Genomic DNA, 27,863 nt, shown 5'->3' on the forward strand with positions numbered 1-27,863 from the left:
TGTGTCTCTGTGTGATGAACTGTGAATGTGAGGCAGGAAATAGTGATGATATCAGTGTAAGCACATTGGAGCAGATCAAATTGACTGTGTATATAGCTATGAGCATGAAAAACAGTTTGAGTATAGGCATTGTGGTAAATCAATGCATGTCTGTGCGTTTTGTGTGTGTGCGTGTGTGTAATTGTATAGAATTTTAGTGGGTAAAGGAAATTATATCATTTGAATGTGAAAGCATGGGACTATCAGTGTGGAACAACATTATAGAGTATCATGAGGTGTGAGTGGGTGAGAAAGGGAGGGGTGTTTGGCAGGGTGAGTGTGTGTCAGTTGGTAAAGGCAAATATATGAATGGTACTGTGTGGCAGTGTGAAAGTGCCTATATGTAGTACATCTGTAAATGTGATTGTGGGAGCTGGTGAGGGGGTAACAGTGATCATCACTATGAAGTTGCCCAGTGTGAAAAGTAAATGTGAACATCTGGTGGGAAGAATGGATGTGACTGAGTGAATGTATCAGAGTACACGAGTATGCTTATGAGACTGTGTGTATGTGTGTCAGCATGAAAAGTGTACCACAATAAGGTGAGATCCTAAAAACTCCAATATATGTCTTTCTTCCCAAAGCTGCAACATGTCTCCAGTTACAGGCAAGTTGCTTAGCTCCTCTCAACCGCTACCTCCCAGTTGGTAAAACAGTGATAATCATACTGAACTTGAGTTAGTAGTACTCATATAGTAACAAACAAAACCAATAACTAGAGGCTGGCATTGTGGTGCAGTAGATTAAGCTACTGCTTGCAATGCCAGCATCCCATATGGGCGCAGTTCCAGACCCAGCTGCTCCACTTCTGATCCAGCTTCCTGCTAATGTTCTGTGGAAAGCAGAAAAGATGGCCCAAGTGCTTGGGCCCCTGCCACCCATGTGGGAGAACCAACAGAAGCTCCTGGCTCTGGGCTTTGGGGTGGCCCAGCCCTGGTCATTGTAACCAGTTGTTGAGTAAATTAGTAGATGAAGACCTCTCTCTGTCTCTCTTCCCCTCTCTCTCTGTAACTCTGAGCTTCAAATAAATAAATAAATCTTTAAAAAAATAACTATTAGTAAAAAAAAATACCTCCCTTGCAAGGTTACTGTAGTAGCAAACGGTATCCTGCAAGTTTAGTGCCTAGCATAGGAGTGGCAACAGAAGATACTCTACAAATTATAGCTATTACTACAGCTGTCACAGAACACCCGAGAGCTAGCCAGTGGCTCACTTCTTATTTTAGTCAGTTCTAGTTACCTTCTGTCGGTCAAGGTCTATAGAAGATCTCCTACCAGAACACCTCTAGAAAGTTGGATGCGTCAGTATCAGTAAGGTTGTAATTTCATACCTTCAATTCCATGGCCAAAACTCTGGAGCTTCCCTTTCATGAGAAGGCATAACAGAAGCACCTGCTGCTGAGCTGCAGTTTTACCTTGTACTATAGGCCCAATGCCCACTCAGTATGAGAAGGAACTGCATCGCATATTCCTTGTTTGCTTTTGTTTAGTTGGTTTTTCTTGGTAGTTTTTTTTTTTATTTTGATTGTTCTTTTTTTTTTTTTAACTTGAGCAGCAGGAGAGATGTCCAAATAGCTTACAAAGAGACAGGGGAACAGGGAGATAGCAAGCTACATACAGGTAGCTGAAGTACAGAGTATAGCAACAGAAGGCCAGAAAGAGAAGCCGACCAAAGAAGTTATAATGACTGCCTTGGAGGCAGACAAAGAGACCTGTAGACAATTCGAGAGACAGACTTTGAGAAAACTGAGAGAAGTGCAGAGGAAGAGGGAAAGGCCAAACGTGCAAAGCTGCCAGTAAACTGTCAGGCATGTATAAAGGAGACTGGAGACTAGAGACTTGTCAGTTCTAGTCCTTGCCCATGAAGTGCTTACAGTCTAGTTTATCTGCCCAGATGAATAATCCAGAAACTTTGTGAGACTTATTGAAGTCAGTAGAGAACCAAGTGCTGCCATACTAAAGACCCAAGTGCTATCAGGGAGCTGGTAGAGGAAGCGCTATTGGAAAGCTAGTAGAAGGAAGGTTCCAGAGGGCTAAAACTAAGCCTGCTAGGCCCAGAGGCAGAGATGGGTGGGGTACGAGTACACTTTGAATAGGGAGGAAAATTTTATAGGGCAGTAGAAATCACAGGAACTGATTGGTGAATTTGTGGCATGTGGTTGAAATGCCACTTAGACATCAGGAAAGGAGGAGAAAAGGAAATGACAGCTTGATGGGAAGCATGTCTGTGTTACACTGAAGCTCTTAGATGGTGCTTGACATTTGCAAAGGACTTGGCAATGATTGTTACGTTGTTTTTCCTCCTCACCCCAAGATGTAGGTCAAGGCTGTTATTCCCATAATTAGAGATGGGGAATCAAGAGACCAAGGGCATCTTTACTGAGCAAAATGCACTAGAATGAAGGGGCTATGCCTTGGGGCCTTGCTGGTGAGGCCTAAGCAGAGTTTTGATGTCAAGAACTCTGGTGGAAAGGCAGCATTTACCTGAAGTTAGCGATTCCTAACTCCCTGCCCTGGCATTCATTACTCACCTCACACCGCCACAGCTGCAGGACCTCAGCACAGGTGGGTGTTGGCCATGAGCAAGGGCCGGGCTGGCTTCAGCTCTGATGGACTCTGTGCTGGGCACACCAGCTGCCACAAGATGCAAGGACTCAGCTGCTCTTTCTTGGGGGAAACCTGCCAAGAGAAGCATCGTGGGGAGAGGAAACCTCTTTCCTCACCTGCTACTACTCCCTCATCCAACCCCCTGCCCAACATCACATACACACATATACACACACACACACACACACACACACTATAGTGAGTTTCAGAAAACCCCTGAAGGAGGCCAGAGAAGGATAGAAAAAAAAAAAAAAACAATGATGAGCAGGATTCCAGAAAGGGCACTAAAGTTGGAATTGAGAGACAGGAATTTCAAGCTGAGAACTGCTCTTCGCCATTTCTCCCACTGTTAGCCTGCTGGCTGTGGGGTGAAAAAGACCTACCCTAGTTGTTTTGGACATGTATGGGGAGGACAAAATCAAAGAAGATGGGAAATATTTGCAGGACCCACCTAATCTGGGAGAATTTTACATAATTACAGGAGGCAGCAGGGTCCAGTATAAGAGGAAACAGCGGTGGGTGGCAATGTAGGTGGACTGAGATTATGGGAGCTTCCTGATGACCTGGCACTGCAATTCAGTTCCTTTTATCCCTCAAGTCGAAGTCTCCACCTCCATTTGCATGCCCCCTCCCACCAACCCCTTGCACCAAGAAGGAGGGACACATGTCTGCCTCCCAAGCAATAGCACTCCTGAGGTCCCCTATTTTGCTGTCGTCTCACAGCTGCTGAGGGTTTCCACCTCTAGTCATAATTGGACTCTACCTCTACCTTCCTCCTATCCTTACCACAGGGATGTCTTCCACAGTCTTCCCCAGACTTCTTAGGCTGAATATACAGTTTGTTGGTGGTAGTTTGGTGATTAGTAACCCTACGCTCCCTATGGAGTTTTCCTTGGCTAACTAGGAAGGACACAGAGTCTCTTTAAACCCTCCATTTGCTACCTTTTCCCACAATCACTTGAGGCTCACAAGGGCGGAGGCTGAGCCTCCCTTTGTGGGACCCCAAAATCTGTAATCCTTCCTACTTGGCTGCCCTCCTCCTCTTTCCATGGTGTTTATCCTCAAAGAAAAGCAGTAATTCCCAATATGGCAGTATCCAGGTGGACCTGTTTCACTAGCTCGCATGCATGCCAGAATGCACAGGGTCCTCATCCAAAAAGAGGGATGGATAGATATTAAAAAGGTGCAGATAACAAAATTGAAACCTTAGGGAGCCAAGAATAGCTGTGTGGTCTCCAATTCCCCCTTCTTGAATAAAACACTAAGCCATACCCTGGGTGTGCCTCTTGCTCTTGGGCAAGATTCCAAGACACGTCTGTCCCCCAGTGTCCCTGGCATTCCCTATGTGCTTCCCACACGCACACTTGAAGCAGCCTTTCCAGATCCCACCCACTGCGCCACTGAGTGGTGTACCCACCCCCATCCCTCACTGCATGAGCTCACCCTTCCAGAGGGTGGTGGGGAGGAGAGGAGCAAGGGCTGCCAAAGCCCCAGAGAGGGGTGGAGCTTTTAGAGGACACCAGAAGAAGAATAAGCTCAAGAAGTCCCCTGCCTATCCCTGAGGCTGAAGGCTGGCTGGGGAGGCAGTATCCACCCATAAGGGTGGGAAACAATGCTGCATTATGTGCCTGTATCACGTTGTGCGTCTATACTGCCATGTTGCGCACCTGCCCCTCAGCCTCTTAATGCAGATTGGGACAACGATCAGTGTAGACATCTTGTACACACCCAATCCCACTCCCTGCCACCTGTCACCTTTTTGCACCCCAGCTTTCTCTCATAATCACTGTCTGGGGACTAGGGCTGGCCTCTTGGGGTGGAGGTATAGGGAAGCTGTGGACAACTATTCTCCCTACCACAGAGCCTTCTCATGGCAAGTGCCTTGCCCAGCACTAAAGATGTCTGGAAAAGGAGTTGAAGAATCTTTTTCAGATCCAAAGGAGAAAATGATCCTAGGGTGAAGGGATGGCTTCCTCTCTGAACCTGCCCTTATGTGATAAGGACTTGAAGGAAGCAGAAGTTGTGTGAATTTTTCCTTCAATCTGGATGGAAGGACTGGAGCGCTTCTCCACAGGGAGAATCAGCTGTACAAGGGCATGGCACTCAGGCTGGGCCATGGGATACGCAAATGGCTCTGTCAAAGGTATCCCTATTGTGGTCGCTAGAGGGCACTATTGTGATGACGGTTTGGCCTAGTGCCTCCTTAGGGTGCAGAATTTCAGAGTCTACTGGGCTCAGGGGCAGATGGGGTAGAAAGACTCAAAGGAAAATATATCCAAAGCCAGGCTTTCCCTTCACCTTCACCCCATGTCCTTCCACTTTTGAGACTGAATTAGGGAGTAAGGGCTGCTGGTGAATATCTACCACCACCTCATTCCCTCGGAATGTACAAGATATGCATGCATGCATGCACACACATACATACACACACAGAGAGATCTTTTCAGGGACTTGGTTATCCCTTGGGTCCTTAGAAGACTGTCAACTTGGACTTCTCTTTTTACCCCAGTTCCCATTACATGAAATAAAAGCCACAGTGCTGAAAGGGATGACATGTGTGTAATGGCTCTGGGGTAGATAGTTTTATATTGTTCTCCTTCCTCTCCCCCTCCACCACCACCACATCTCCAAATTAGTGGGCATACAAAAGGGAATATAAAATAAAGGAAGATTTGTTGGAGGGGAGAAGGTTGTACTTTGGTGGACCTATTTTCACTACCAAGAATAAATGGATCAACTTCCTAAAAGGTCACTACCATCTTAGAGGCCATCTGTTCCTAGTCCATCCTTTGAAAACCAAGAAAATCAAGGCCAGAGAGGGACCGACGCACGCAAATCAAAATGCCTGACTTCTGACTTCTCAGGGATTGTTCTACCCTAGTTCCCAGTCCTCTAGCCCCCTAAAAATTCGTTTCTACAAATCCAGCCCCTTTCCATTACACAGAAAAACCCCAGCATCCCCCTGTACTGAATGGGTTCTAAGACTGTTCCATTCCATCTCAGCAAGTAAGCCTCTCTGCAACTACACCTCTGTAATGATTTCCTCTCTCTAAATTGTTCATTTCTTTTCCAGTCTTCATGATCTATCCCCCCCATTTTGCTTCTCAACCCCTAGACTCAGCTGCAAGAGCACCATTTTGCCCCTCATTGCATCCCCTGAGTGCAGTGTGGATTACCCCAACTTGCAGATAATTGACCGAATGTGCAAATCAGTCACGGATCTATTGCATTGATTAACATTTCCAATTAAACTCCAGTTAGGCTGTGTATATTAGTGACTCAAGTAATCATCGCCTATGTAAATGCAAATTCCTTCCATAGCTGCAGAGTAGGGTAGGAAGCGACGCATTTCTGGGAGGAAAAGAAACAGACTGAACAGACTGCTAAACCCGGAGGTTCATCTGGTTCTCCAGTACCCCGAAATCAGAGTTTAAATGTATGGCTGTTAATTGGTCTGAGGCTTGGGCATCACACCTGAAATGGAGGACTCGCGTCCCTCGTCAAGTTCATTCCTGCCCCCTACTGGAAAAGCTGTGTAGTGCCGAGTTGGCAGGAGAGTCCACCTAGGTCCTGCAGAGGGAACCGCCTAGTCCCAAGCAGGTGGGGGTGGGAGGTCAGCAAGCCAGCAGTACAGCTGAGACTTAAACTGCTCCCTAGATGCCCAGACAGAGAACTGCACTTACCTTCCAGGGTAGGGGTTTTCTGCCACCTCCCGTACACAGGGTCCCGCTGGCCCCCGAGGACGGCTATTTTGATTTTTTTTTTTTTCAGGAGGGGCATTTCAATTCACCTTAGCAAACCCATGTAAAATTAAAGCCATCAATCTGCCTAGGCCAGAGTCACGGGTCTCCCACTCCCATTTGGGGCTCTGCCCTCCACCAGCTCATCTCCTTATCCAGGAGGAAGTGGCTGCACATCAAGTTGCTTTTCTTTCCCTTGCTTAGGCCAGTGGGAAGGCTATGGATTCCCTCAACAGCTAGTTCTCATTCTTGGCCCAACCACAGCTGCCTCAATCATCAAAATGTGCTCATCTCATCAGGGAAATCAGGGCTTTGGGCTTTATGGGAAGATGATGGCTTTACATACATGTCTCTCTGGCTTTTCTTGTCCCTACTGCAACTTATCCTACCTACCCCATCTGATCCCACTTACTCCATATGATTTCTAAATTTGATTTTTTTTGGGGGGGCTTTGACCTCATTAGTAACTTCGCCTCTGACCTTGTATTACAATCTCTGATGGCACCGCCTCCCCATCCCTGCATTTATTCCTCATCCCCCTCACCTGTCACAGCAACAACCCACCTTCCCCCAAGACCTCAGCAAACATGTTTGCTCTGTAAACTACTTGGATCTATGACCAGGAAATTCTGTACCATACAGGGATGGTCAGCTGGTGACTATGTTCCTAGGATGTTATGCTCCCTTGCCTGTATTCCCATTGCACAGGAGTCTCCTGTCTCTGTTCAGGTCTCTCCTCCAAGGTCTACTTGCTTGTCCGAAGGCCTGGAGGATATGCTCCTTGACATCCTCAAGGTCTTGCTGGCCTTGGGATTCTCAGCTGTCGACTTTTACCCAGCATACCTCCCAGTGTCTTTGCATCTTGCTTCTTGCATGAAAATGGAGGGGTCTGATATTTGGGGTCCAGAAACCGAGGTTTATGTGGCTGTCTCCAAGCCCCAACCAATTTACCACCCATTACCATATTCAGCCCTTTTGCCCAAAGATGCCCCTGACTGGGCAATTCAAGTACCAGATCACGGATCCTGCCCAATTATGACGTTGCAAATAGCCTAGTGAAAACCGCACTGACCTTTATACCATGCTCATCCCAGAACTGGGCCACAGTGTTTTCACCAACAGGAATGGGCCTCCTTCTGTTCCAACACCTCAGTCATCCAGTTGGCCTGGATTTGAGTCTGCAAAACCATGAGGGGAGCAAGACTAACATGGCTAAAGTCTTCCCTGCTGAAAGCCATTTAAAAACAAATTGCAGTACAACCGCCCCCATCATGCTTCCCAAAGCCAAGCCACTCACCCTTCTCTCCTTCTCTTCTACAGACCACAGTCCAGAACCCTCAAGTCCAGAATCTGGAACTGGATTCTGGAAGGTGGGTTTGGGGGGTGGGGAGTGAAAGACAAGTGGGCCCTGTGGCTCCCTCCTCAGGAAAACTATCCTCCCCATGGATACTGCCACTTCACCCCTTAAACAACACAGAGGGAAGAGAAAACTGTCAGAGTCAGAATCGAAAATGTTCAGTTGGCCCCGAAGTGCGGCAGCAATCTTGTCAGAGCCAGTTCAGAAACTGAGGGGGGCGGTGGAGATAGTGCACCCAATGACCTCGCTCCCCAGACAAAGACAGAGGAGGCCAACGGAGGGACCCTTGGTTTCTAGGGCCATTTATTGCATCACTTCAGTTCCCACAGGAGAAAAAAAAAGAGTCCTCATGTCATTACCATCCCCCCACCAAAAAAAAGGGGGATAGGGATAAAGAAAAATAAAAGCTAGGGGCAAAGGCACGCGTTTCAAAAAATCGTCACTTTTTCTGTTCTGTTGGCTCCAGTAGGGCTCTTCAGCCGTGGACTTGGCTGGAGCGCGGCCACACCCCCTCCCCTTCCCGGGGATGGGGGGTGGCTGCTGTCACGGCTACTGTGGCTGGGGAGGGGGTGCGGGAAGAAGGTAAAGACTTACAGGCTGACGTAGCTTTCAGAGCTGATTCTGCCTCAAGCGGCCCAGGCCCCATTAAGCGAGTCTAGGGTTTGCCCAAGCGAAGAAGCCCAGGCCCTCCGGGAACGGCCCGGACACACCCACTTGTCCGCGTTCACGAACCAGGATCATGCAAAGTGCGCTCTTGGTCTCAGGGCTCCCGGGGAGCCATGTAGGAGACTCGAGGCGAGGGCTCCGCGGTAGCGTGAGGGGGCCTGGCAAGGCAGAACATCTGCCCAGCATTTTCGCAGAGGCGCCAGCCGTCCCCCCTCCCCCGAACCAGCCCGGGAGCCGGGACTCGCGAGATTTACCTGCCACGGTTCAGCCACCCCGTCAAGACCTTTCCTCTACCTCCGAGCGCTCCTGCAGCCGGGGCTGGGGAGCCGCAGCCCCGCGGCCGCAGCCGCAGCCCCGGGCCCAGCCCGCTCAGCCCGGCTCTAATCCCACCCCCGCACACTGGCTCCAGGCAGGGAGAAGCTGCGGCCCCGCGGTGCGCGATCCCAGGCTGCTCGCGGCCACAGCTGCCCGCCCGCGGTAGGGCTCCTGCTCGGCAACCGCTCCCTAGCCCTTGTCTGCTATGACGTCACCCGGGCTCTGCACCGTACCTAGGCCAATCAGATGGTGAGCATAAAACTAAAATCGCCCTGAGTGGGCTACTGGGGACCAATCTTTTGTTTCCAGGCAGGAAGCGCCTGGGAGGGGGGAAAACTGAAGGGGAGGGGAAAGGAGAGGGAAGGGGAAAGGAGATGGAAACTTCTACACAGTCAGGGTTGTCTAGACGGAGGTGGGGCCGTCAAGAATGAGGAGCACGGGACTAGAGAAGGGGTGGGGGCATTTATGTGTTTTCCTTAACTGCCCCCTTAGGAAGACTGGGCTCTCTGATAAATTTTCAGAGCAGGAAATCTATCCAGCTACAGGGGCATACTTGCTAAGGGGGAAATGGTTTGGATTTGGGACACCACCTGTCAGGCAAGCAGGTGACGTTGGTGGAGTCTCTAGAGTGCACAGAAAACTCCAAGAAGCAGACTCAGCAGTGGGGTTCAGAGAAGGCAAATCTGCATAGGGAAGATGCTATTCTGCACAGGAAACGCAGCACGTTTCAAAACAGAGCATTACACAAAAACAAACCAAAAAAAAAAGAATTAATCTGTGCATACTTTGATGAACGTGATTGTATACACCTTATGTATGCTTTTTTTTTTTTTCACTAAAACGGGATTCTCCATGTCCATCCTTTCCCCCCAAATCTTCAATGGCTTCTCTTCTTTTTAGGGCACAGTTCAAATGTATTTTAGAATTTTTTAGAAAAAAATAGTATTGCCCAAAAGCCTTCTAAAATATCAAATCATCCTTTGCTACTTCAAAATCCATACTCCCCAGGATTTGGCTATATTATGTAAATTGTGGTAAATCCCTGGAAGGAAAGAGTAGATTGTCATTAAAGAAAAAAGTTAAGTAAAACAAAGAGTAAGCCATTCAGATTATAACAGTGTAAAATATGCCTTCAGAAAATAATCATAAAATTGCTTCAATCAGTAAGACTATGGATGATTTTCCTCTCCACTTTGAAACTTTAATAAAGACAAATATATCCTCACATACTTGAATGGTCAAAATGGGTAATGACCCTTCCTCATGCACTTTTATTCAATTTTCTCAACACTACGTAGCATCCAGCAATCATTTCTCTGTCATGCCAGCAAAACAAATTCCAAGACCAAGAGTGAAATAAAATATCTGCCCAGAGATCTTTAAGAAAAGTCTTATAATAGATCCCCAGATCCACCAAAAAAGAACATCCCAGGCAAATGAAGAATGGGATGCTTCCCTTGGACTAATTCATTTTAAATTCTGATGATACAGAGAACTGAAAAAAAGAGCAATGGCCAGGGCTGGCATTATGGCACAGCGGGTTAGGCCATGGCTTGTGATACTGCCATCCCATATGGGCACCGGCTTGAGTCACAGCTGTTCCACTTCCAGTCCAGTTCCCTACTAATGTGCCTGGGAAAGTAGTGGAAGATGGCCCAAGTGCTTGGGACCCTGTCACCCACATGGGAGACCCAGATGGAGTTCCAGGCTCCTTGTGGCCATTTGTGGAGTGAATCAGTAGATGCGACATCTCTCTTTCTCTCTCTCTCTTTCTCTCATGCTGCCTTTCAAATAAATAAATAAATCTTTTTAGAAACCCAACTCGATCTGTGACAAAACAGGAAAGAGAGAGGCAAAGACTAAGTGAACTGATATAATCTAGACTGTTTTTAATGGGTCAATTAGCACATTTTATTTTCCTTAATTAAAATATATATTTATGCATACATAAGTATTACATAAACATTGTAGAAAGTGGCAGAGATGGGATTTGTATCTAAGTCTCCCTAAGTCCAAAGCCCATGTTTTTTCTAACATGACACCATATATTCCTGCTAAGAATCAAATATGGTTCTACGCTACTGATTTTGTTAAAACACTTACAAGAGACAGCCTACACATTGAGGAAAGTATTTGTAAACTTTATTTGAAGAACAATTGATATCCAGTATATATAGGAAATTCAAGACACTTAATAACAATGAAACAAACCAATTAAAAAGTGAGTAAATGATCTGACTAGAGATTTCTCGAAATAAGAAATACAACAAATATATGATAAAATGCTCAGCATCGTTAACCATCCAGGAAATGCAAATCAAAACCACAATGAAGTAATCTCGCCCCAACTAGAATGACTTTTATTAAGAAAGAGCAAAAACAACAAATGCCAGTGAGGATGTGGAGAAAAGGGAACTTTTATACATTTTTGGTGGGATTCTAAACCAGTACAACCATTATGGAGAGAGGTATAGAGGTCTCTCAAAAAACTAGAGATAGATCTAACATAGGATCAAGCCATCGCACTTCTGGGTATATATCTAAAGTAAATGAAATCAGATATCAAAGAGGTAACCACACTTCCATATTCACTGCAGGACTATTCACAATAGCCAAAATATGGAATCAACCTAGGTACCTCTTAACAGATGAATGGATAAATAAACTGTGGTATATATACACAACAGAATATTATTCAGCCATGAAAGAGAAATGAGATCTTGTTATTTGCAGCAAAATTGATAGAACTGGAGGACACTGTGTTAAGTGAAATTAGCTAAGACACAGACAAATACCACATGTTGTCTTTCATATGGGGAAGGCCAGACCAAAATAGTGAACTGAATGTAGAACAGTGATTACTAGAAGTTGGGAAAAGGGCAGGGTGGGGGGGTGGACAGAAGGAAGTTGGATAATGGGTATCTAAACACAGGAGGAAGCAATGCGTTAACGTGTTGCACAGCACAGTAGGGTGACTGTAGTTCACAATAACCTATTGTATATTAATGAAGAACTAGGAGAGAGAAGCTCGAAAGCTCCAAACATAAAGAAATGATGAGATGAAATGCTAATTACTGTGATTTCATCAGCACACATTATATAAATATCTTTATATATCACACTGCATGCCCATAAATATAGATATATAATTATTACGTGTTAATCAAAAATGCAGAAACCTCTGTAGGAGATAAGAAATTATAAAGTAAAATTATAAAAACGCATACTTGCTTTAATAAAGCCTACTAAACAAGATTGATTTTTAAAAAATTATCTTTTAATTCAGTTTTCCACAAACCTTTTGTTTAACAAAAAGATTTATTTATTTACTTAAAATGCAGAGTGACAGAGGGAGAGATAAAAGAGAGGGAGAGAGACAGACGGAGACAGAGAGCAAGTGTGCTTTCATCCACTAGTTCGTTCACTCCACAAATGCCACCAACAGCCAGGGCTGGGCCAGGCAGAAGCCAGGAAACTAGAACTTAGTCTGGGTCTCCCACGTGGGTGGCATGGTGTTTGTCTTCTAATGCAAAAATGCCTTGCACCCTCCCTCTCCAATCCTTGATTAACAGGTTGAAATTGGTATGGTTCTGCTTCTGATGATTTTACAGATATCTTTTTAATTAACTTTGGAGGTAAAAAAAAAATCCACATCATATTGATTTTTTTTAACATCATGGTAAAAGTAACCTAAAAACATCATTGATCTAAATGAATGTAATTACTTAATGTTAACATCTCTGATTTGTAAAATGTTGTTTGGGTTATTTCCAACAAGGAAAGTTTTTTAAAAAAGTAATACAAATATATAACTGGATTTTCCTGGGCAACAATTTAGCCTGAGTCTTCGAGGCTATTGATTTAAATTGTAATTAAGAGGTATTTGATTTCACTCTAAAGCTCCTATATATCTCAGCTATAACTCAGAGCTATTTATGCAGTCAGCGTATATGGTTATTTAAATGTTCCGTGTGTGTATTTCCTCTCTCCTGATGATTATAGAAACTAGCATAATGCCAAAATTCTATTAGGTGCTTGACAAATTAAAGCATAGTGATATCATAGAAAGAGGACAGAATGCATGCTGAAGCTTTGCACAAAAGACTTGCATCTTCCTGAGAAAGGGTGATAACCTATATTATACTTGATACCAAAAAGCAGTCTTTACTATCATCGTGGTTTTTTTTTTCTCCAAGAATGTAGGGCAACTGCATGGGAACTTTCATGGAAGAGATTCTAGGTTGAAATAGGCCGGCGCCGCTGCTCAATAGGCTAATCCTCCACCTAGCAGCACCGGCACACCAGGTTCTAGTCCCGGTCGGGGCGCCGGATTCTTTCCCGGTTGCCCCTCTTCCAGGCCAGCTCTCTGCTGTGGCCAGGGAAGGCAGTGGAGGATGGCCCAAGTGCTTGGGCCCTGCACCCCATGGGAGACCAGGAGAAGTACCTGGCTCCTGCCTTCGGATCAGTGCGGTGTGCCAGCCACAGCGCGCCAGCCGTGGCGGCCATTGGAGGGTGAACCAACGGCAAAAGGAAGACCTTTCTCTCTGTCTCTCTCTCACTATCCACTCTGCCTGTCAAAAAAAAAAAAAAGAGTATTTGTCACAATCTGACTTCTAGTTTATAAAAAAAATAAAAAAGAAATAGCTTCAAGATTTCATGTGTGTAATTTGTTCTACTCAACTTCCACCATCCTATGCTCCTCTGGGAGCTCATCGACTTAAGGACATAATAACACTACCATAATAACCTCTGGGCATGTGTATCCTACTTCTCTGAGTACAAATCACTATTTTATCTCCCCATTTGATCTTCATAACAGCCACCACCACCACAGTTTACTGTAGGAATTATTCTGATCTGCATTTCATAGATGAGAGAATGGAGGCCCATGGGTTTGAACTTACCTGCTCCATGCCTCTTAGAGATGATCCTAGAAACCAGGTCTACCACTCTCAGTTCTGTGTTCTTTTTACCACTTATATGGCAACTTGAGTCATAGTTCCCCTTTGAGTCCCACCAACCCAACTGGCCCCTGATTCACAGGAGAAGTGAGAGACTCTGGAATTGGGCTTGTGGCAACAGAAGCACACCAAAATGAATATCTTCAAATGGTCCTGGTCACATCCTGGATAAAAGAATCATTGCTCACTGATTTACCATTGATGGGAGTGCTAAAAGGGCGCATACTCTGGGGAAGAGAGATGGGTAATTCTCATTAACTATTAAAATACATAGGAGGCTTGTCCCAGCAATTCCAACTAAGGAATTTGCCTATGAATAAACTCATCAAAACATGCCAAAATGTGTTCAAATATGTTCATTGGTGAATCTCACATAAGAATGAAATAGTTTATATAAAGACTAGCTTAAATGTCCCTCAATAATAGCATTGCTGTTTCTTACAAACTACATTGTTGTATATATTTAATGTATATGACATCATGAGTGTGGGGATAAGTATACATTCATGAAACTATCACCACCATTAAGATCATAGACGTATCTATCAAATTCCAAATTATTAAAGAAATGATGGTATTTATATACTTCAGAATATTACATATCAGCTAAAAATACTATATCTCTGAATAGAAACACATATCGACACATTTTTTGAGTGAAAAAAATTTACAGAACAGCATGTGTACTATGATCTATTTTTGTCAAAAATATTGTGTGTGTGTATGTGTTTGAGCTTCAATTTATACACATCAAACTGTTAGGGTAATTATGGGAATAAATGGAGGGAGAAAAGACCCATGAATATGTGTGTGGGATGAGAGGTATTAACTGTTCTCTTTATATACAGAGGTCCCTCAATCACAATGATTCACCTTAACAATTTGTCATATTTTCATTGACGAGAAAGTGACACACAATCTGTAGAAGCTGTACTTCAGATTTGGAATTTTGAGCTTTTCTTGGGGAACCACTATGCAGTACAATGCTCTCCAGTGATGGGAAGCTAGGCAGTGGCAGCAAGAGCAGCTCCCAGTCACACAGTGGTCTAAAGGGGAAACCTTTGATGCTCCACAGTTGGCAATGTTGTGAAGTCAGGGTGACCAGTAGGTTAAGGAAATTAAATACATTTTTGACTTAGGATATTTCAATTTAGTATGAGCTTATCAAGATGTAATCCAACCATAAGTTGAGGAGCATCTAGACTTCTTTATTTCCTTTTTTACAACAAGCACATACTATATTCTGCTTATGGGAAACATTATTAGAAAGAGAAATATACAGGGCTGGTGTTGTGGCACAGGAGGTAAACCCACTGCCTGTGATGCCAGCATCCCATACGGGTGCTGATTTGAGTCCTGGCTGCTCCACTTCCAATCCAGCTCCTTGTTAATGTACCTGGGAAACCAGTGGGAAATGAACTAAGTGCCTGGGCTCATGTACCCATGTGGGAGACCTAGATGCAGTTCCAGGATCCTGGCTTCTGGCTGGCCCACTCCTGGCCATTGCAACCATCTGGGGAGTGAACTAGTGGATGGAAAATATCTCTCTCTCACACTCTCACTCTTGCTCTCTCTCCCTCTCTCCCTCTCTCCCTCTCTCTTTTTTTCATTCTATGTTTGTGTATGTGTGTGCCTATGTGTGTAACTTGCCTTTCAAATAAACACATAAAGTGGTTTTTGAAAAAAGAAAGCAGATACTTCTTTGGGTTAAGACAAAAACAAACAGAGCACCTCTGCTGTCCTGAAAGAGGTCTGAATGCCAGCTCAGTGGTTCAAAGATAGCAATCAAGGCTAAGGTGTGCCAGGCTGAGCTGAGCCAGGCTTATGCAGGTGCTGGATGCTGGGTAGTTAGGTGCCATTGGACAGAAGCATCCCGGGTTTGCTGACTCTCTTTTTCCTTCTCTCTCAAGCCCCATAGCCAGAAATGGCTCCTAGTTGTAGATTTCAGATCTATGTGATTCTCACTCTTTCCATCTTTTGCAATGGCAGCTGCACTTAAAAAAAAATCCCAGCCAGCGCCGCGGCTCACTAGGCTAATCCTCTGCCTGCAGCGCCGGCACTCCGGGTTCTAGTCCCGCTTGGGGTGCCGGTTCTGTCCTGGTTGCTCTTCTTCCAGTCCAGCTCTCTGCTGTGGCCCGGGAGTAGAGTGGAGGATGGCCCAGGTGTTTGGGCCCTGCACCTGCATGGGAGACCAGGAGGAAGCACCTGGCTCCTGGATTTCAATCGGCACAGTGCGCCGGCCATAGTGGCCATTTGGGGGTGAACCAACGGAAGGAAGACTTTCTCTCTGTCTCTCTCTCACTGTCTAACTCTGCCTGTAAAAAAAAAAAAAAAAAAAAAAAAAAAACCTAAAAAAATCCCGCCCTTGTTGAGTACAGAAAGATATAGCTTGGCTGCTGGTGCATGGGCATTGGCTAGAAGCACCACTCCCACTCCTCCTTCACTTATGGCCTGCTCCTTATGGCCTGTTGCCATCACTACAGTCTGGTTCTAGTAAGCCCCTTCCCTCCTACTTTCCCACTCCCGTCATTAGGGGCTGGAGCTTTCTCGTGGCAGACAGCATTGTGTGTTGTGTGCTAGACATTTAACAGAAAAGGAGCCTTAATGATGTCAAAAGGTCTCCTGCTAGGTTCCTGAAACCAAAGACTGTGGCAAGAAGAGAGCTGTGGCTAGGAAACCACCATTCTCTTGCGGCCTCAAAGTTCTGGCCAGGGAATCAGGAGAGTCAAGTTTTAGTCTAGCCTCTGGAGCAAAAATCTTGAGAGAAAGACTGGAATTCCCCTGGACCTTAGTTTTCTCCTCTGTCAAACTTGCATTGCCTATCTCACTAGACTACTGTATGCATGCAAGTGGCAAATGGAACAAAAGTGGACTTAACATATTTCAGAGCTGCATACCTCCTTAACAGACTTGATTTGTCTCTATTTACATACACTTCCTAAATGGTGGGAGCTTGGGAATGGAGCATCTCTCCCAACCTTCCTTCACTATAATTAGCCCCCATTAGAGACTTGCCCTACAGAATCTAGGAACTTTCTGAAGCCCACAGCTTCTGCCCTCTTGCCTTCCACCAGGGAGTTAGAAAAGAGAAAACAGAAGACAATTAAATCCAGGTGGCTCTGAGTGAATTAATAAGAGAATTAGGAAGTTCCTCTCCTCTGACTTGGTTTTAATTAGCCCTGCTTTCACCACAGTCCTACATATCAAACCACATTATTTAATTGAGCTGATGCTCTGTTTGATTTTCTCCCAAGTGGATCGCATTATACATTCCTTCCCCCACATATTCCCAATCACTGCACTGCTGGAACCTAAGTCAAACTGAAGAGTGAATTAAATTTGGAAAGTTGGCATCATTGTTCTCCCCATTTTACTAGAAAAAAAGAAGAGAAAGAGAAAGTGGAGGACAAAATCCAGGGGACAAAGAACCAACCAGGGAAATAAAAAAACAAATTGTATTCTTCTTCTTATTATTATTATTTTGGACCGGCTGGACTATGATGTCATGCTTCCCCAGCTCACCTGTGATTGGCTGCTTAGTTCAGCATCTGCTGAGCGCTACAGGCTGATTATTTGCCAGAGATACAGACCTTTCAGGGAAGCTTTGAATCATTGCTGGTTGTCGTGACAACCTGGGCAGTGTCTGCTCCTGCTAACCACACAATGAGGTTGTCAGGAACAAAAGTGCCCTGATCCCCACACCCAACCATCTAAAATGATGAGCAATAGAACATTCCTCTAAGGAGGTAAAAGAGGGGAAAAATCACCAACTGGCTAATGGTGGAGATCCCTGCAGACAACTCAGATGAGTATGTCACCCAAATTCTGGAGACAGCATCCTTCGTGAGGAGTTCCTTACCTACTACTGCCAGGTTGTTCCTGAACCCATGGTTTTGCTAAAATTCAGACACCTGAGGTGCAGGTGGTGAAGAAGTGAGGTATCTCTGCAACCTTCCAGTAAATCTAAAAAGAGGGGAGTGTGAGTAGAATGGCGCATTTATTAGGGCAAGGCACATGATATCTCTCCAGAAAGAGCCATCACAGGCACAGTTCAGGGCAAGGAAGGCATGTGTCAAACATGGTAAGGTGTGGTGACACACAGTCACCAAAGCCAAACACAAACAGAGCTTGAGGACATGGGTTGTGTGCTTTTCTGCCTGCCTCTTTCATTTTCCTACATTATCTTGGGGCCCCAGGCATTCTTGAGGGGGAAATATTAGCTGCAGCTTTGTAATGCGTTAGTTAGAACAAATTTGTTGATCACCCACCAAGTGCAAGACATACAGCTAGGTGCTACAAAGGTGGCTACACAGATGAGCCCGAACTTGAACCATCTCAAGGAATTTGGATTCTGGATGTGGCTCTCCTCTCTCTGTATTGAAAGGGAAGGATGTTATGCACTCAGGTAACTGTGTTACAGGACTGATGTTGTAAGTACTACAAGGGAAGTCCAAAGCCCCACATTTCAGAGAGGAGAATCGCATCCAGTCTGTCACTCCCCAGCTCCAACTCATCTTTCCAGGTTCTTCTCTCACCACTTGTCCCTTATACACCTAGCTTCAGCCCAGCTGAACTCTTATTTTCCCTGTTATGCCTTGAACTTCACACTTCTGTGCCTTTCCTCCTGCTCTTCCCTTTTTCTTACAACTTTTATCCTCCTTTCCATGCTGGTGATATTTAATATATATTTCCAGACTCTACTCAAATGGCATCTTGTGGATGAAAAAACTGGTCCCATATTTTCAATCCCACAGGGATCTGGACCTGGTAGACCTGGAAGTTGAGTAATCCACTGACATCACTATTATATACAAGATTCAAATCTAGGGACACATAAGAGAACATTGGTAAAAACAATTTTGGAGGGGGCCGGCGCCGTGGCACACTATGTTAATCCTCAACCTGCGGCGCTGGCATCCCATATTGGCGCCAGTTCTAGTCCCGGTTGTTCCTCTTCCAGTCCAGCTCTCTGCTGTGGCCTGGCAAAGCAGTGGAGGATGGCCCAAGTGCTTGGGCCCCTGCACCCGCATGGGAGACCAGGAGGAAGCACCTGGCTCCTGGCTTTGGATCGGCGCAGCTCTGGCCGTTGCGGTCATTTGGGGAGTGAACCAACAGAAGGAAGACCTTTCTGTCTGTCTCTCTCTCTTACTGTCTGTAACTCTACCTGCCAAATAAATAAATAAAATCTTAAAAAAAAATTTGGAGTATGTGGAAGACCATGTCTTAGATAATAAACACAAACCTGTTCCCCAGTAAACATCTTGTATAACTTTAAAAAAAAATTTGAAGTTATTTTAAGGCTCACAAGTACCTGCAAAAAATAGTACAGAGAGTTTCCATGTATCTTTCACCAATTTTTCCCCAACGTCTTGATATACTGTCTTGATTTTATTTTACACAGTCACAGTGCCTTGTCAAAACCCTGGAAATTGACATTGGTATGACACTACTTATTCAAATACAGACCTCATTCAGATTTTTCTGGTTTTGACATGCACTCATCCATTAAATATTCTACAAACTTGGCTGAAAATTAGTGAAACTATCAATAATTTATCTGAATGTCAAATGTTTTTCTCAGGCCCATCCTCTACTGAAAAGGACCAAAGAGTCAAAACTTGCTTGGGACTGAAAGAGTGAAACAGCTTGCATGAAGAAAATGCAGCCCTGCCATTAATCAGGCTGGGAAGATAGACAGATAAAACCAGCTGCAAAGTTAACAGAAAACACTGTTTCTCCCAAGGTCATGCAGCAATTGTAAAATGCCACAATGTCCCCACCTCCTTTGAGTAACTACAGCTTTCCCACCAGTGATGCCCCAGACCTGCTTTTTTTTTTTTTTTTTTTTATTAGCCTGGTGAGCCGTGGCGCCGGCTTCTGGTTCATCTTTTTTTTTTTTTTTTTTATCTTTTATTTAATGAATATAAATTTCCAAAGTACGACTCTCATGGGTTACAATGGCTTCCCCCCCCATACCGTCCCTCCCACCCACAACCCTCCCCTTTCCCACTCCCTCTCCCCTTCCATTCACATCAAGATTCATTTTCCATTATCTTAATATACAGAAGATCAGCTTAGTATACCTTAAGTAAGGATTTCAACAGTTTGCTCCCACACAGAAACATAAAGTGAAAAATAATAGATGATTTTTTTTAAATGATGATGAAATCAGATCAGACCTATTGTCATGTTTAATCCCAGTGAGAGTCAAGTTGGGAATTGATAATTTCTTTTTTTTTTTTTTACAGAAGATCAGTTTAGTGTACATTAAGTAAAGATTTCAATCGTTTGCACCCCCATAGAAACACAAAGTGAAATATACTGTTTGAGTACTCGTTATAGCATTAAGCCTCAGTGTACAGCACATTAAGGACAGAGATCCTACATGAGGAGTAAGTGCACAGTGACTCCTGTTGTTGACTTTACAAATTGACACTCCTGTTTATGGCATCAGTAATCTCCCTATGCACCAGTCATGAGTTTCCAAGGCTATGGAAGCCCCTTGAGTTCTCCGACTCTTATCTTGTTTAGACACGGTCATAGTCAAAGTGGAGGTTCTCTCCTCCCTTCAGAGAAAGGCACCTCCCTCTTTGAAGACCTGTTCTTTCCACTGGGATCTCACTCACAGAGATCTTTTTGCCAGAGTGTCTTGGCTTTCCATGCCTGTAATACTCTCATGGGCTTTTCAGCCAGATCTGAGTGCCTTTAGGGCTGATTCTGAGGCCAGAGTGCTATTTAGGACATCCGCCATTCTATGAGTCTGCTGAGTATCTCACTTCCCATGTTGGATCACTCTCCCCTTTATTTATTCTATCGGTTAGTGTTAGCAGATACTAGACTTGTGTATGTGCTCCCTTTGACTCTTAGTCCTTTCATTATGATCAATTGTGAACTGAAATTGATCACTTGGAATAGTGAGATGGCATTGGCACATGCCACCTTGATGGGATTGAATTGGAAACCCCTGGTATGTTTCTAACTCTACCAATTGGGGCAAGTCAGCCCGAGCATGCCCCAAATTATACATCTCTTCCCTCTCTTATTCCCACTCTTATGTTTAACAGGGATCACATTTCAGTTAATTTTCAACACTTAAGAATAACTGTGTGATAATTACAGAATTAAACCAGTCATATTAAGTAGAACAGACAAAAAAAAATACTATGAGGGATAATGTATTAAGTTGTCCATTAGCAGTCAGGGCTATGCTGATCAAGTCACCATTTCTCATAGTGTCCATTTCACTTCAGGAGGTTTCCTTTTTGGTGTTCAGTCAGTTGTCACCGATCAGGGAGAACATATGGTATTTGTCCCTTTGGGACTGGCTTACTTCACTCAGCATGATGTGTTCCAGATTCCTCCATTTTGTTGCAAATGACTGGATTTCGTTGTTTCTTACTGCGGTATAGTATTCTAAAGAATACATATCCCATAATTTCTTTATCCAGTCTACCATTGATGGGCATTTAGGTTGGTTCCAGGTCTTGGCTATTGTGAATTGTGCTGCAATAAACATTAGGGTGCAGACCGCTTTTTTGTTTATCAATTTAAACTCCTTTGGGTAAATTCCAAGGAGTGGGATGGCTGGGTCGAATGGTAGGGTTATCTTCAGGTTTCTGAGGAATCTCCAGACTGATTTCCATAGTGGCTTGACCAGTTTGCATTCCCACCAACAGTGGGTTAGTGTCCCTTTTTCCCACATCCTCGTCAGCATCTGTTGTTGGTAGATTTCTGTATGTGAGCCATTCTAACCGGGGTGAGGTGAAACCTCATTGTGCTTTTGATTTGCATTTCCCTGATTGCTAGTGACCTTGAACATTTTTTCATGTGCCTGTTAGCCATTTGGATTTCCTCTTTTGAAAAATGTCTATTGAAGTCCTTGGCCCATCTCTTAAGTGGGTTGTTGGTTTTGTTTTTGTGGAGTTTCTTGATCTCTTTGTAGATTCTGGTTATTAACCCTTTATCTGTTGCATAGTTTGCAAATATTTTTTCCCATTCTGTCGGTTGTCTCTTCACTCTCCTGACTGTTTCTTTTGCAGTACAGAAACTTCTCAATTTGATGCAATCCCAATAGTTGATTTTGGCTTTGACTGTCTGTGCCTCCCGGGTCTTTTCCAGAAATTCTTTGCCTGTGCCAATATCTTGAAGGGTTTCTCCAATGTTCTCTAATAACTTAATGGTGTCAGGACGTAGATTTAGGTCTTTAATCCACGTTGAGTGGATTTTTGTGTAAGGTGTAAGGTAGGGGTCTTGCTTCATGCTTCTGCACGTGGAAATCCAGTTTTCCCAGCACCATTTATTGAATAGACTGTCCTTGCTCCAGGAATTAGTTTTAGATCCTTGATCAAATATAAGTTGGCTGTAGATGTTTGGATTGATTTCTGGTGTTTCAATTCTGTTCCATTGGCCCAGACCTGCTTTGATAATGGACTTTAATACTGGGGAATACCCAATTGCTAAGCCACCCAATACATTGGATTTTGTACCACTACTGTTTTGTCTCTGATAATCTTTGGCTAACTAAGCTTTAGCATAACAAACAATGAAATAATCAAGCCAGGGTTGTTTGTAAGGTATCCTGAAGTATGAGAAGTTAGCCATATTTGCTTGACTCTATGTAGAGGCACAGAGTGTGACTACAACTGTGTGATCTGCATAGCAGATTCTTAATAAATTTTCACTGTATTGATATGGGAATACTACTGGATAAGGGGATAAAAGCACAGAGGGCCTTTATTGCATGGAAGTTCAGCATACAGACTCTGTAGAGAAACTGTAGACATTCAAATCCCAGATTTATTACTTTAGAGTTTTGAGATTTGGGGCAACTTATTTTGCTCCTCTGAAACTCAGTTTGTTCATCTGTGAAATGGGGATCTAATAGCACCTCTTTCCTAGGATAACTGGGAAGATTAAATATAAATTAAATGCTTATAAAGCAAAAAAAAAATATTAGGGTAGTGGTTCCCAACTTTGCTGCACATACAGTCACCCAGTGATCTATATAAAATGATGGTGCCTGGCTTCTCTCCCCAGACATTCTGATTTAATTGAATGGCATGAAACTAGGCATAAGGATGTTCAAATATCTCCACAGGTGCTGATCTCAGGTGCTACTCTCCTCAGATTGTAATATGTGCAAAGTCTGGGAATCACTGCATAAGGGATTTCATTACTTAAGGACTGCCTTTCCTCCAATAGCTTTGTGGATAATCTCTCCCCATCTTTCCTAGAGGATCTGAATTTCACATAGCCAGGAGTAGACTTGCAGACTTTTCTCAAGGTGCAGGTGTTCAAATTCAGTCCACTGTGAGGCTTCACCCAGCTTTTCCCTGCAGTCCCCATGCTATCTACCAGATGACTTCTTCAACCTGGAAATGAACATTGCTGTTTTCTTCCATGCCCACAGCAAAATGGTGAAGATGTTGAGGAGTTGAGTAAAACCAGGGCTATATTCATCCCTCTCTCTTTTTCTCCCTCCCAAACATAACTCAGTCACACTTCAAATTAAGTGATCTCAAGTGTGAATTTAAAAACAAAGTTAAGGTGTGCATGCAGGATTGGCTGATCATGTGGTTAATAGATGCAGATCTTAATGTGCTGTTGTTCCGTATAATTAAGCACCTGTTGCACCTCATAATCAATCCTTATTTTGCTATAATGCAGCAACTCCTTACAGTCAGCGTTGTTTGGAATTCACTAGATAAGGTCACTTGTGAGGGAGGGGAAATGGAAACAATTTCTCCCTCCCCTTTTACTAATTATCTAAGAGCAAATATTCCCTATTCAGTAAATAATAAACATGACTTAATGGATGCATTTTAAAGGTCAGTTAGAAGTTTAAAATAGGTTCATGATGATTTTTTTAAAGTGGTCCACCATCTTCCCCCACCTTGCCCCTCCACACATATACACCTTGTTCATTCCAGCTGCTAATATGGAAAATTTAACGAATTCTGGCATGCTAGGCTCAAGTTTACAGTCCAAAATGAAAGGGGGCAGGTTGCTAGGCAAATTAATACCATAAACACAAAAAAGTGACAGCTTGCTAGGGAAGCATGCTAACACATGGTTTTTAAGAGCCACTCTAAGTGCACTTTGCATTCAAATGACCAATATGCTAATTACAGTCCTTATCTGTTTGTTCGAGGCCTTAAGAGACCAGGCAGCTGAGAGCTCAGACCTCAACCAGCAGTTTGACTGCAGGTTTTTAGAAATAATAACATGGCATTTCTTTAAACATATTTTCAAATTCAAGCTTCTTACAAATCACGATTGGCCTTGCCCCCATTCAGGGAATTGGTGAAGCTTAACTGTGCTCACTGTGGTGCCATCCCCCACAAAACCCCTGCTAACAAAGGCTCTGCCTCCATCCACAGCCCAGCCTTTTGGGGCAGATTTCCAGGGTAATTTGCGGGTCTCTTTTGAAAGACATGGGGCGTCTTTGTAAATGGGATTGCTAGATGGCAGGGGGTGGGAGGGGTGTACTTTCCCACTAATCTTTGGATTGTCTTTGACCTTTTTTAATTTTCACCATCCTTGTAAGGCCAGAAAGAACTCTTAACACAGATTTTTTTTTTTTTTTTTTTTTTTTTGCATTTTAAAGCAAACACCTGCTAATTTTGATCTAAAGGGAAAGGTAGAGAGCACACTATTCTCCTTACACCCTGTTGAAATAAATGATCGGACATTACACTGGGATTACACTGTGGTGGGGTGGGGGTGGGAGGCTGAAAGTTTATCATTCTTCCCCCTGCCTCAGGCTCTGTTTGGATTTGCCTGATAAGGGGAGCAATGGTGAAAGTATCAGTGGTCTATTCATACCACATACACTCCCTTCAAATTCTCTACATCTCTTAGATTTTTGGTAACAATCAAATCTAGAATCCCACCAATAGCAGTCTCAAAGAATAAATTTATGATTTTACTGTTTTCCAAAAGCACCCCCCCCCAACACACACACACACACACACAAACACACACTAGAGTCTTCCCTATAGTTTAAGACAATGAACTGTGGACATGACAGGCTCATTTTTCAAAAGCCATTAAACTAATTTTAATATGTTCTTTCCCTTCATGTGTTCCATTCTTCCTTTCAGGGACTTCTCCCAGCCACCCAGAGGCCCAAGGAGCTGAAGCTGCTGTCCTTTCCCTCCTGGGTCTGGGAATCTGACTGACTCCTTTGCAGTACAGTCTTAACAATTTCATTTATTGCTTCTGTTAGTTATCTGCCTGTTTTACAAGGACCCTTCTGGAGTGAGAAACAATGCTTGAATCAAAGAAATAAGCTACAGAGGGGAAAAATGTAGATGTCACAGCAGGCATTCAGGGAGGGAGATGAAAGGGGGATAATTTCATTGGAGAAAAATTGCGAATCATCCTGCTAAACAGCCATCCCTCCACACAAGTTGGTTCTAAGGCCCACCACCACCAGAGTCATCCATACTGTGTTTTCATTAATCCACACCACTTTTCAAAGCAGATTTCTGCATTCACGCATGCAAGCAGGAGAATCCATCAACTCTAAGAAGCTTAAAACAAAAATAGGGCTTTTGATGTAAAAGAATTTCAAAATACTGATGACCTCCATTTCTGGTTCAAAGCATTCTGACCATGTGAGGAGTCAAGGGCAGTCCCTATCTCAGAGCATCTTTCTTCGCTGCCGTTCATTCATTTCTTCTTTTTTTTTTTTTATAGAGGAGAAGAGGGAGGTGGGGGTCTTCCATCCACTGGTTCACTCCACAGATGGCCTGCAACTGTCAGAGTTACGCCAATCTGAAGCAAGGAGCTTATTCCGGGTCTCCCAGTGGGTGCAGGGGCCCAGGGACTTAAGCCATCTTCTACTGCTTTTCCAGGCCACAGCAGAGAGCTGGTTCAGAAGTGGAGCAGCCAGGACACGAACCAGCACCCATATGGGATGTCGGCACTGCAGGCAATGGCTTTACCCGCTATGCCAATGTACTGGCCCAGCTGCTGCTGTTCATTTCTATGCTTTCTGATTTAGAAGGCTGAGGGTGATAATGTGGTTGAGGAGCAATCTCTTGGTTACTTATCAAAGTCCTGGGATATTCTGGATTAAAACCATTTGGATAAATTGAAAAACTGTTTTGTAGCGTGAGGATTTTGATTGGCTATGATGTATTGCTTTATTTTTAAATAAGCAATCAAATTCTCTTTTTTTAGAATGACATCTGTAACCAATTCAGCACTTGCTGATAAGTTGGATGCTTTCTGCAACTTTTGGAAAATCCACTTGTACTAAACAAAATCAATAACATTTTCCTCTAAGGAGATTCTCTCTCTGGCCCATTTTGGGTGAACGATGAGCCTAGTGCTGTTTGTATATTGGCCTGGAGAAATAGATCAAGTCATTTGATCAGGAGATCATTTGCAAAGCTTCTAACAAAAAGGGGTAGTAGTTTTTTAAATAATTCACTGTGCCAAAACTCATTTAAAATGGAAAACACCAAAACAAAGCATCAAACCTCACATACTCCCCTGAGTTCGCAAAGGGATAGTTTTAAGGTTTCTGAACCAAAAAGACAAATGAATTACAGAAAGGCTTAGAGCTGGAAGATTCAGCTGCAAAGCAAGGTAGTTGGAAACTACCCTGGATGTGAGCCACCCACAAGCTCCACATCAGAGCTTGTCACTCTGCTCAACTAGAAAATGATTGGATGCCATTCATCTACCTCACTGCAAGGGAGGCAGCTCCCAAGGAAGCAAACTAGAGGAGACAACTATATCTAGCGCATGCTTGAGTTGAGGGTGGAATATGAAAATACATTAAGACAGAACAACCAGAGGGTAAGCAACCCAAGTTTAAAGCTGCCCCACAATTTGGTTAAGCATTTACAGCCTGTGCTTAGTTTTATTTTATTTCATTTAACTGTCACTATTTCCCTTAGAAAGCACAGTGCTATGTCCAAGGGTTCATGTGATAGAAGCTTGGTTCCCAATGTAATAGTGTTGAGAGGTGGTCAGATTTGTAAGAGGTGGGACCTAGTGGGAGGTAATCAGGTCATAGGGCACCACAGTGAAAAGGGATTGGTACCCCACTCAGGGGACTGAGTTGGGTCCTCAAGCTTGGATTAGCTACTACAGAGTGGGTTATTATAAAGCAAGGCCAGCCTACATGTTTGTATTCTTCCATACCAGCCACTTTTTGCTCTCCCATGTGCTCCTGCCACGTAATGCCATCTGCCATGTTGTGATGTAGCGTGAGACTCTGGCCAGATGTGGCTGCCAGAACTCGTACTGTTTAGCCTCCAAAACCACAAGCCAAAGAGAAACCCCTTTTTTTCTCATAAAGTACCCAGTCTCAGGTATTTTGTTGTTACAAGAAAACAGATTAAAATACACAAAGAAAATTCATGAAGTCCATGGAATAAGCAACCTCTTGGACATGTTATTTCACATCTCATGTAATGACGCGGCTCTGAGCTAGTCTTCCTACAAACCAATACAGATGTATTGGCCTCTGCCCTCCAGATGCTTACAAAGATGAGAAATCCGAGAAGCAATGTAAATATGTGTGTAAGAAATATTGGACAAACTTTATGTACCATTATGTGGCCACCTGTGGATATTTCAGAGACAAATTTGAATGGATCATCCAGTCAGTTCTCTCACACCCTATGGGATTGTTCAATGTTACATCTCAAGTAATACACATTAATTTTTAAACATGGAACTATTCAGGATGATTATATCTGCAATCAAGAAGACAAAAATGATTTTGAAGCTGCCTTTATGCACATCACGACTGAAAAAGTTGACTGTTCCTAAATAAATAAGATCAGTGCTTGATGGTAAGGCAACAGCCATTGTTATCGCTCCAGTGCCTAGCATGTTTTCAGGTATCCACAGGTATGCAGTATTTATGAACCAAGTGAAAGTCATATAAACAAAATAGTTGAAACGTGCAGCAGAGAAAACACAAGGAAATTGTAGATACTGCCTAGGTGGAGAATCTCTCCCTTGCTTACTCTCAAGAGCATACAGTTGCACTTTCCAGAATGAAAAATGCAGAGACATTACCTCACTTGCAGCAGTTGATCAAAGAGGCCAACAATTGGCTGAGATGGAAATAAAGGAAGCAGGAAGGACACAAACAAAAATAGAAATCACCAGTTCAGATGTTTAGAGCATCTTCAGGTGCCAAAGGAAAGGGTG

General features: G+C 43.7%; 1 protein-coding gene across 17 annotated transcripts in view; it reads right to left on the reverse strand.

The window, feature by feature from the left end:
• Positions 1-27,863, reverse strand: part of PAK3 (p21 (RAC1) activated kinase 3) — a 278,987-nt gene that overhangs the window by 112,429 nt on the left and 138,695 nt on the right. For 2 of the 17 annotated variants that reach the window (XM_051827241.2, XM_051827244.2), the window contains exons 1-3: positions 8,664-9,501; positions 7,459-7,564; positions 2,571-2,718 (exon numbers count right to left, since the gene is read on the reverse strand). The exons of 6 other annotated variants lie outside the window; for them this stretch is intronic. The gene's annotated coding sequence lies outside the window, so the exon portion shown is untranslated. Of the gene's footprint in view, positions 1-2,570; positions 2,719-7,458; positions 7,565-7,683; positions 7,850-8,663; positions 9,503-27,863 lie in introns of those variants that run through there. 9 more of the 17 variants (XM_051827245.2, XM_051827257.2, XM_017349809.3 and 6 more) reach the window with 9 other exon arrangements.

The sequence above is a fragment of the Oryctolagus cuniculus genome, chromosome X (genome assembly GCF_964237555.1).
Source record: "Oryctolagus cuniculus chromosome X, mOryCun1.1, whole genome shotgun sequence".
Classification (NCBI taxonomy): Eukaryota; Metazoa; Chordata; class Mammalia; order Lagomorpha; family Leporidae; genus Oryctolagus; species Oryctolagus cuniculus.